Source organism: Haliotis cracherodii, unplaced genomic scaffold (assembly GCF_022045235.1).
Source record: "Haliotis cracherodii isolate W230 unplaced genomic scaffold, xgHalCrac1.p SCAF_18, whole genome shotgun sequence".
In the NCBI taxonomy this organism is placed as follows: domain Eukaryota; kingdom Metazoa; phylum Mollusca; class Gastropoda; order Lepetellida; family Haliotidae; genus Haliotis; species Haliotis cracherodii.
The window spans coordinates 24,600,101-24,612,479 of NW_027266273.1; positions in this window are offsets into that span (position 1 = coordinate 24,600,101).

Genomic DNA, 12,379 nt, shown 5'->3' on the forward strand with positions numbered 1-12,379 from the left:
AGGAAATAGACCGATTTGTATTTTGCATCTTCCAGTGAAAACGGCATGCACGCGCCTGGGTTCTTGCAGAGGTCCTGTGACGGGCCCGGGCCACGTAGAGAGGGGGTCTGTCAACAACAGCGGGGACGGCGAGGGGGATACTATCAGATATGTCTGTGTGTTTGAACATCTGTGGTTTACCCCTTGTGACAATTGCCAGTTTGTAGCGCCGTGTTACTGGACTGGACAATTGTCACACCTCTGTTGCCGAGTCACTGAGGGAGGATCAGGGGTGACGTCACCACACACACAAAAGCTTCAAGTGACAACGACAACAAAATTGCAAACCAGAAACTTTTTATTATTTTATTTTGGATCAGTTTATGTCTAATGGACGATGCGGGAATTAATGTGAGCGCGGCCATGAGACCATCTTGACGCTTACAATAGCAATGGCCATTCACACTGACTTGGAGACAAGTGTAGCACCAGGTGTTAAAGTTGGGTGTCCACTTAAGAGAAGTGATTTCAATTGTCTGCATTGATTTAAGTATCTCACTGTAAAGTCGTTTGTATTTAATCAGTGTTTGTTTAACATTCTGTGTTGAATTATTAGTGTTACTCATAGCCTAGTCATTTGCAAGAGAATCGTCTTTATTTTTGTCTCCTACACATTGCTTCTTACAGAGTCTGTTCAGTGAAATCGATGAAACCATTTGAATAGCACTATACATCATACATTCATAAATATAACGTATATATACTACTCAAAAGAAGTTTAAAAAAAAGATTAATATGAAAGAATTGCGTGTGCCTTAACTTCTGTTGGGTAGTATATTTAATATGTTCACAATGTAACATGGTGAGTGTTCATGAACATAATTGATAACTGGGCAACATGTTGTGAGGAGTTCATTAAAACATATTTATGATAAAATATATAAAATGAATGCTTCTGTCGTTTTATTAATATTCCCATAACGTTAACTTTTACTCTGGTAAAAAGACACGTTGGTCTTGAGAAAACGCTTTGCAACAACGTATTTTTTCTGGCGGGCAGTTCCTTTCTTTTTTGCCTTTTTTTTCGATGATATATCATCCCCACCCCCACCCCACTCCCCAGAATATCAAATGGCCGGCCCCTCACGTGAGGATGATACATATACAAAATAGTTTTAGTTTATGTAGACTCTTCAAATGGTGTTTACGAATAGGGATTAGTGCTTTTGTATATAAAATCTGTAACTAACGTTTTACCAAAATGGAAAGGCTGTGGAACGAATTTACTTTACTAATTCAAATGGAAGAGTTACTCCACAAAGCAACGTATTTGTAATATTTGTGTGTGTATATTTCACTATGATTCAATATACTTAGAGAAAGGACTCGAACATTCAACCTTAGTTGCCAGTGATTGGATCGAGACAAATGATCTTAGATTTGTCTGCAGGGATCGATCTTTACCCTGATAACTTAATATAGACATAACACTTACTGGCAGTTGTCAGCGTGAGCCCTTCGTTCTAGAATCAGTGCTATGTTTGAAGCAGAATTTCTGTCAACTGAATTTTATAGAACGTTACAGTTTAGCTACTGAAACAGATTAACATTATTCATTTTAAGATAATCTGCCGTGTTGCTGTCAACAAGCACAGACTTTGGATATGTAATATATGGATATATATGGATATATAAATGTGTAGGTAGTGTTCCACTAGGATATCGGAGAAAGTCCACGTTTCACGTGCTATAAATCTTGAAGCACAACTGTGGGAGGGGTATGCTGTAACAATGTCATGAAGATGTATGTACATTATGAACACTGATCGATCTGCTGTGGGTTACACAAACTCACTCGATGCATCTTCATGTCCCTTTCCCCATCTAGCCAGTTTTCAGTGATTAGCTGTGATCACTTGGAGTTAGTGATCTCAAACTGACTCTACGTTTCATGCTTTGGCTTTATAGCCTGTTAACACTCCAACGAGTAGAACAACGCAACAGTCTCAGGAATACAACAACACAAGAAGCACACCAATACAACAAATACGAAACAACAAGCTCACAAATACAATATAACAACAACAATATAATACATGCAGCATGACAACTACACCAATACAACAAATACAACACACCAAGCTCACAAATACAATATAACAACAACAATATAATACATGCAACATGACAACAACACCAATGCAACAAATACAACACACCAAGCTCACAAATACAATATAACAACAACAATATAATACATGCAACATGACAACAACACCAATACAACAAATACAACACATCAAGCTCACAAATACAATATAACAACAACAATATAATACATGCAACATGACAACCACACCAATACAACAAATACAACACAACAAGCTCACAAATACAATATAACAACAACAATATAATACATGCAACATGACAACAACACCAATACAACAAATACAACACAACAAGCTCACAAATACAATATAACAGCAACAATATAATACATGCAACATGACAACCACACCAATACAACAAATGCAACACAACAAGCTCACAAATACAATATAACAACAACAATATAATACATGCAACATGACAACTACACCAAAACAACAAATACAACACATCAAGCTCACAAATACAATATAACAACAACAATATGATACATGCAACATGACAACCACACCAATGCAACAAATACAACACATCAAGCTCACAAATACAATATAACAACAACAATATAATACATGCAACATGACAACAACACCAATACAACAAATGCAACAGAATAACAACAACAATACAACAACGTAACAACCTCACCGATACAGCAAAATACCACGCAACAATCACAGCATGACAACAAATAAAACGCAAGTCACAAATATAACACAACAGTCAGGATAATGCTATATGGCGTTGATGGTTAAGGTTCTGTTGACTTGTCAGCATACGTGGGGGTGGGAGGGAGGTGGGGGAGGGGATGGCGGCTGGCGGGGGCCGGAGATGTTCACCAGCTTTGGAGCGCACAGGGTTGACACGCTGTAGAACGCACTGTAGGTAACACTGTAGGACACACTCTAGGTAACACTGTAGGACACTGTAGGACACACTCTAGGTAACACTGCAAGACATACTCTAGGTAACACTGTAGGACACTGTAGGACACACTCTAGGTAACACTGCAAGACAAACTCTAGGTAACACTGTAGGACACTGTAGGACACACTCTAGGTAACACTGTAGGGCACTGTAGGACACACTCTAGGTAACACCGTAAGACATACTCTAGGTAACACTGTAGGACACTGAAGGACACACTCTAGGTAACACTGTAGGACACACCCTAGGTAACACTGCAAGACAAACTCTAGGTAACACTGTAGGACACTGTAGGACACACTCTAGGTAACACTGTAGGGCACTGTAGGACACACTCTAGGTAACACCGTAAGACATACTCTAGGTAACACTGTAGGACACCGTAAGACACACTCTAGGTAACATTGTAGGACATCGTAAGACACGCTCTAGGTAACACCGTAAGACACACTCTAGGTAACACTGTAGGACACTGTAGGACACACTCTAGGTAACACTGTAAGACACACTCTAGGTAACACTGTAGGACACACTCTAGGTCACACCGTAAGACACACTCTAGGTAACACTATAGGACACTGTAGGACACACTCTAGGTCACACCGTAAGACACACTCTAGGTAACACTGTAGGGCACTGTAGGACACACTCTAGGTAACACCGTAAGACACACTCTAGGTAACACTGTAGGACACCATAAGACACACTCTAGGTAACACTGTAGGACACACTCTAGGTAACACTGCAGGACACCGTAAGACACACTCTAGGTCACACTGTAGGACACACTCTAGGTAACACTGTACGACATCGTAAGACACACTCTAGGTAACACTGTAGGACACACTCTAGGTAACACCGTAAGACACACTCTAGGTAACACTATAGGACACTGTAGGACACACTCTAGGTCACACCGTAAGACACACTCTAGGTAACACTGTAGGGCACTGTAGGACACACTCTAGGTAACACCGTAAGACACACTCTAGGTAACACTGTAGGACACCATAAGACACACTCTAGGTAACACTGTAGGACACACTCTAGGTAACACTGCAGGACACCGTAAGACACACTCTAGGTCACACTGTAGGACACACTCTAGGTAACACTGTACGACATCGTAAGACACACTCTAGGTAACACTGTAAGACGCACTCTAGGTAACACTGTAAGACACACTCTAGGTAACACTGTAGGACACTGTAGGACACACTCTAGGTAACACTGTAAGACACACTCTAGGTAACACTGTAAGACACACTCTAGGTAACACTGTAGGACACACTCTAGGTAACACCGTAAGACACACTCTAGGTAACAATGTAAGACACACTCTAGGTAACACTGTAGGACATCGTAAGACACACTCTAGGTAACACTGTAGGACACCGTAAGACACACTCTAGGTAACACTGTAGGACACACTCTAGGTAACACCGTAAGACACACTCTAGGTAACACTGTAGGACACCGTAAGACACACTCTATGTCACACTGTAGGACACACTCTAGGTAACACTGTACGACATCGTAAGACACACTCTAGGTAACACGGTAAGACACACTCTAGGTAACACTGTAAGACACACTCTAGGTAACACTGTAGGACATCGTAAGACACACTCTAGGTTACACTGTAGGACACCGTAAGACACACTCTAGGTAACACTGTAGGACACACTCTAGGTAACACTGTAGGGCACTGTAGGACACACTCTAGGTAACACTGTAGGACACACTCTAGGTAACACCGTAAGACACACTCTAGGTAACACTGTAGGACACTGTAGGACACTGTAGGACACACTCTAGGTAACACCATAAGACACACTCTAGGTAACACTGTAGGACACCATAAGACACACTCTAGGTAACACTGTAGGACACTGTAGGACACACTCTAGGTAACACTGCAGGACACCGTAAGACACACTCTAGGTCACACTGTAGGACACACCCTATGTAACACTGTAGGACATCGTAAGACACACCCTAGGTAACACTGTATGACACACTCTAGGTAACACTGTAAGACACACTCTAGGTAACACTGTAAGACACACTCTAGGTAACACTGTAAGACACACTCTAGGTAACACTGTAGGACACACTGTAGGACACGCTGAAGGACGCACTTTAGAACAATGTAAGTCACTATGGAACACATTATGACATTGAGAAATATAAGATACTTCCAACATTATTCATACACAGTGAAGACGAATGCAAGGTCCCAAGCCTATTTAAGATCGTTATCAACCAATTTGATTGCAGCAAACACTACCGTTGATTCTACATTGTATGACACATCGTTGCATACTGTTGTGTAATGTTTTACAGAAGACACTCTTTAATAACATGTGTCAGAGTATCCATTAGTATAATGTATGACAGATCACACTGTGGTATAATGTATGACAGATCACACTGTGGTATGATGTACGACAGATCACACTGTGGTATAATGTAAGAAATAACACACTGTGGTATAATGTTATCCAAAACACATTGCGGTATAATGTATTACAGAACAGACTTTGGTATAATGTCATACAAAACACACTGCGGATTAATGTATGACAGACCACACTGTTATTTTAGGTATTACAAAACACCCAATAATATAAGTTATGACAGATGTGGTATAATGTATAATTTTGTACACAACACACTGTACTAAAGTGTATGACAAGACACACTGTGGTATAAGGTGCGACAAAAGACACTGTGGTATATTGTATGACAGAACACACTGTGATATCATGTTTGACAGAACACACTGTGGTACAGTGTATGACAGATCACACTGTGGTATAATGTATGACATAACACACTGTTGAATAATGTATGACAAATCACCTTGGGGTATAATGTATTGCATTTCACACTGATGTATAATGTACGACAGAACACACTGTGGTATAATGTATGACAGATCACACTGTGGAATAATGTATTACATTACACACTGTGGTATAATGTACGACAGATCACACTGTGGTATAATGTTTGACAGATCACACTGTGGTATAATGTATGACAGATCACACTGTGGTATAATGTATGACAGATCACACTGTGGTATAATGTATGACAGGTCACACTGTTGAATAATGTATGACAAATCACCTTGTGGTATAATGTATGACAGATCACACATTGGTATAATGTACGACAGAACACACTGTGGTATAATGTATGACAGATCACACTGTGGAATAATGTATTACATTACACACTGTGGTATAATGTACGACAGATCACACTGTGGTATAATGTATGACAGATCACACTGTGGTATAATGTATGACAGATCACACTGTGGTATAATGTATGACAGATCACACTGTGGTATAATGTACGACAGATCACATTGTGGTATAATGTAAGAAATAACACACTGTGGTATAATGTTATCCAAAACACATTGCGGTATAATGTATTACAGAACAGACTTTGGTATAATGTCATACAAAACACATTGCGGATTAATGTATGACAGACCACACTGTTATTTAAGGTATGACAGAACACCCTATAATATAAGTTATGACAGATGTGGTATAATGTATAATTTTGTACAAAACACACTGTACTACAGTGTATGACAAAACACACTGTGGTATAAGGTGCGACAAAAGACACTGTGGTATATTGTATGACAGAACACACTGTGATATCATGTTTGACAGAACACACTGTGGTATAATGTATGACAGATCACACTGTGGTGTAATGTATGACATAATACACTGTGGTATAATTTATGAGAAAACACATTGTGGTATAATGTATGAGAAAACACATTGTGGTATAATGTTATCCAAAACACATAGCGGTATAATTTATGAGAAAACACATTGTGGTATAATGTATGACAGATCACATTGTGGTATAATGTTATCCAAAACGCACTGCGGCATAATGTATGACAAAACACATTGTGGTATAATGTTTTCCAAAACACATTGCGGTATAATGTATTACAGAACAGACTTTGGTATAATGTCATACAAAACACATTGCGGATTAATGTATGACAGACCACACTGTGATTTTGGGTATGACAGAACACCCAATAATATAAGTTATGACAGATGTGGTACAATGTATAATTTTGTACAAAACACACTGTGCTACAGTGTATGACAAAAGACACTGTGGTATAAGGTGCGACAAAAGACACTGTGGTATATTGTATGACAGAACACACTGTGATATATTGTATGACAGAACACACTGTGGTATAATTTATGACAGAACACACTGTTGTATAATTTATGACAGAACACACTGATGTATAATGTATGACAGAACAGACTGTTGTATAATTTATGACAGAACACATTGTTGTATAATGTATGACAGAACACACTGTGATATCATGTATGACAGATCACACTGTGGTATAATTTATGACACAACACACTGTTGTATAATGTATGACAGAACACACTGATGTATAATGTATGACAGAACAGACTGTTGTATAATTTATGACAGAACACATTGTTGTATAATGTATGACAGAACACACTGTGATATCATGTATGACAGAACACACTGTGGTATATTGTATGAAAGAACACGCTGTGGTATATTGTATGACAAGACACACTGTGGTATAAAGTATGAAAGAAAAGGCTATGGTTTATTGTATGAAAGAACATGCTGTCGTATATTGTATGAAGAACACACTGTGGTATATTGTATGAAAGAACACACTGTGGTATATTGTATGACAGATCACAATGTGGTATGATGTATGACAGAACACACTGTGTTATAATTTATGAAAGAACACACTGTGAAAGAATGTATGAAAGAACACGCTGTGGTATAATCTATGACAAAACACACTGTGGTATATTGTATGACAGATCACACAGTGGTATAATGTATGACAATACACACTGTGGTATAATGTATGATAGATCACACTGGGGTATACTGTATGACAGAACACACATTGGTATAATGTATGACAGAACACACTGTGGTATAATGTATGACAGACCACACTGTGGTATATTGTATGGTAGAGTGAGTTAAAGCTTAACGTCACATCGGCAATATTTCAGCCATATCGTGACGATTGTATGGCAGAACACACTGTGGTATATTATATGACAGAACACACTGTGGTAAAATGTATGGCAGAACTCACTTTAGTAAACAATATTATCCTGGCACTGTGACAAGAAAAGCTGAAAGAAATTACTAATGATGCCTGATAGTGGTGTGATGCCATAATTCATCAAAAGATAGAAGACAAGTACTATTTACATGATGAATCACGAGTAGCCTCGTATATACTTCAGTTATGAAAATGGTTGAGGACTGTTTAAAACACGCGGGGCATTTCGCTTATTGAAGTCAACTCTTCTGTACTATACACACACAGAGACGTACAGACACACACACAAACACACACACACACACACACACACACACACACACACACACACAGAGACACAGACAGACACACACAAACACACACACAGACACAGGCAGACACACAAACACACAGACAGACACACACACTCACACATACACACACACCACACCACACCATACCAAGTAACAATGATTGCGATTGATGTGCATTAAGATAATATGTGCATCTACTTACATGAGAAAAGTATAATGTTTTTTTCAAATAAAGTTTATTCAACTATTCTTAACTATCACCGCCATACATAACTATCACAGCCATACATAACTATCACCGCCATACATAACTATCACCGCCATACATAACTATCACCGCCATACATAACTATCACCGTCATACATAACTATCACCGTCATACGTGACTATCACCGTCATACGTAACTATCACCGTCATACGTAACTATCCCCGTCATACGTGACTATCACCGTCATACGTAACTATCACCGTCATACATAACTATCACCGTCATACATAACTATTCCCGTCATACATAACTATCACCGTCATACGTGACTATCACCGTCATACGTAACTATCAACGTCATACGTAACTATCACCGTCATACATAACTATCACCGTCATACATAACTATCACCGTCATACGTGACTATCACCGTCATACATAACTATCAACGTCATACGTAACTATCAACGTCATACATAACTATCACCGTCATACATAACTATCACCGTCATACGTAACTATCACCGCCATACATAACTATAACCGTCATACATAACTATCACCATCATACCTAACTATCACCGTCATACGTAACTATCACCGTCATACGTAACTATCACCGTCATACGTAACTATCACCGTCATACGTAACTATCACCGTCATACATAACTATCACCGCCATACATAACTATCACCGTCATACGTAACTATCACCGTCATACATAAGCACAAGTATCACATACGTTATATCTTAATATCTGAAGGTTAAAAGAATCATACAATTCAAATGCCTTATAAAAGTTGTAAAAATGCAAAAGGCAATATTGTGAAAATACATTGGGGAAATTAAATATTGTCAAAATATATTGTATGAAAGCAAATGAACCGAAAATATATTGTAATAAAGCAATGTTATCAAAATATATTATTTTAAAAGCAACAGTAACAAACTGAATTATGTATAAAGCAACATTATCAAATACAAGTACATTGTGTAAAAGCAAAATAATCAGGACACATTTAATCAACGCTATAGTGAGTTTAAAATGAATTAAATATAATTAGTGTATAATCAGAGACAAATAGTGTTTTGTGTATAAAATATATTTTACATGATATGAATAATATTGCAAGGAGGAACGATTACCCATAATTCCTCTGTCTTGGCCCCGGGAAGCCTGTCTCTCATTCGTCACCCACTATCGATCTGCATCCCATTGCTAAACCATGCCGCGCACACAGTGCCTATCCGACACACACACGCTTTTGTAACATCGTAAGCCAATCTTTGTACACGATACTAATGAATTAATTCAAAGCAATTATTCAATTACGACTTGTAAAACCGTTCGAGGAAATAATTTCACATGTTAACAAAATTGTTGCTCTCAACCATAGCTGTCACTGAGTGAAATATTTAATATGAATACAAGTTTTGTGTTTGGGACCTGCTGTACAATACAAGCGCACTATAACGCGGTTTCCTTAACGTAGTGTTCCACACGAGGGGCAATGTAAGTCTTGACAAGGAATTTTTAAAATTTGTGAAAGAGATATTACCCTCATTTATATATTACATCGATAGTGAAGATATCATTTGACAGAATTTTAAGGATTAACGGAAAATCAAATCACTTTTTACTGTGGATAATTGAATTCCTGCTATATTTCTGTTTTGCACTTACTGCTTTTTTCATGGCCGAAAGGTAAATTAAAATAAATTAACACAATCCATCAAATCATATCTGTGAAAATATTTATGTGAAATGAGGAATCAGTAAAATGAAATATTTTTTTCGAAATGAATTTGATTTTTGGGGGTATAAACTATTCTACAGCATTGACCACTCTTTCCAGGGTTTGAATACATACCGATACTAAGCGCAGGTGCAGTCTACATGCGAGACAACACACAATATGACAGAACCCCTCTGTTTACGACGTGCGATGAGCCAAGGGTTAACATGACACCTGTCAATCATTTCATTTCTTTACATTTGTTTATTTCAGTTGACTTTTGGGGACAGGAAGCAAGTCATATTTTGTAGTCGCATCTCAATAAATTTGCAATCAAGGCGAACTGAAGGGCAGAGAGTCACGTTTGTTGACAAACTCAGGACAATATGAAAACATGAACAATGACCATTCATTAACATTAAACACTCCACTGGAGGAAGTAAGTGTGTGCAACTTCTGATATTATTTTCCAGTTGTTCATAGAGTACATTCATTGTGGTATTATCTCCCGTCTCTCCCTACTGTTCTTTGTTACAATGTTGATCGGCAATATTCGTTCCATTAACAAAATTGGCACGTTTTCTTTTTTAGGTTATTAAAATATTTAATATTCCAGAAGAGCAAGCCACGAGTCAACAGTTTATCTGAGTGTGTCCCTCCATTGCCATCCTAACCTTCTGTACTTCCAGTCATAAGGTAATAATGTATGTTGTCCCTTTCTCTTAAAACCAGCATTATGTTCCCGTTCACATTTCGTTGTGCATGTACACACAATCAAATCTTGTTATTAAAAACCATAATCTTGTTTTGCCTATAAATCGGCACATTTTGTAATTCTTTTCAATTTGTTTCATCGCTCTACACATTAATACTCCTTTTAAACAAGAGATGTTGAAATATCCCTGCCCAAAGTTATTCAAATTTATATTCTTTAACTTTTCACTCATATTATAAGAAGTTTTGTCGAAACTTTTCGAAAAAATTTAAATTCCATAAAATAGTATTATTATTTACGTTATGTGGAACATATTATGTTTAATCTGAAGTTGTATTTTTTTACTTTGAACTTTTTACTGCGCTGTAAATATATTCTTTTCATCCTGCATTTTATAATGCATTACATATTTCACAATGAAATCACGTGTCAATAACATGTATCCATAAACTGATTTAGGGACAAATTAGAGTTATAAAGGCAGGAAATAAATTCGACATTTTCACTTCAATAGCCATAAACAAATGTATATCAGAACATGTGGGTTAGTTCTCACTATTCTACCTACACACAGGTAAGACCGGGTAGGCAGCGTGTGATGTCCCATCACAAATCTATTACAGGTAGTTAGGTCGGCTCAAGTAGCGGGCGTGGGCTATCTGTAATCACCTGCCTTATCACCTGTGAAGGACCGGCTACTCCTCTCAAGCACCATCACCTGGGCTGAGCACCATACCCGCAGGTTAATAATTCATAAGAAATAGTTCCCATATCTGTAAGGTAAACATCGGGTTATAAATTCAGATAGCGGAGATTTGACAAGTTTGAAGAGATGGCCGTTGCGGTTTAATGAAATGTCCGGCAGTTTACACCGCGAGGATGTTGACCTTCCCTTGACGATGCAGTTGGTGGAGACGTGGTCGTATTCATCGTCATTTACACCCTTACAATAAAATGTGTCGTCGAGCTATCTCATAATCATAAATCAAGAACTGGTTAAAGGAACTGGATTCTGTGTTAACACGCTTGGTTTATATTGCTTTGCTAACAAACGTGTATTAGATGTAGCTGTTTATGTGGAGATAGTGTGTGCTATACTACTTCCATATTGAACATGTGGCCACTTGGAGCATTTCATATCCGTCTGAGATGAAACAAACACTTATTATTTACATCTGATAGTCTTATAATGACGCGGTAA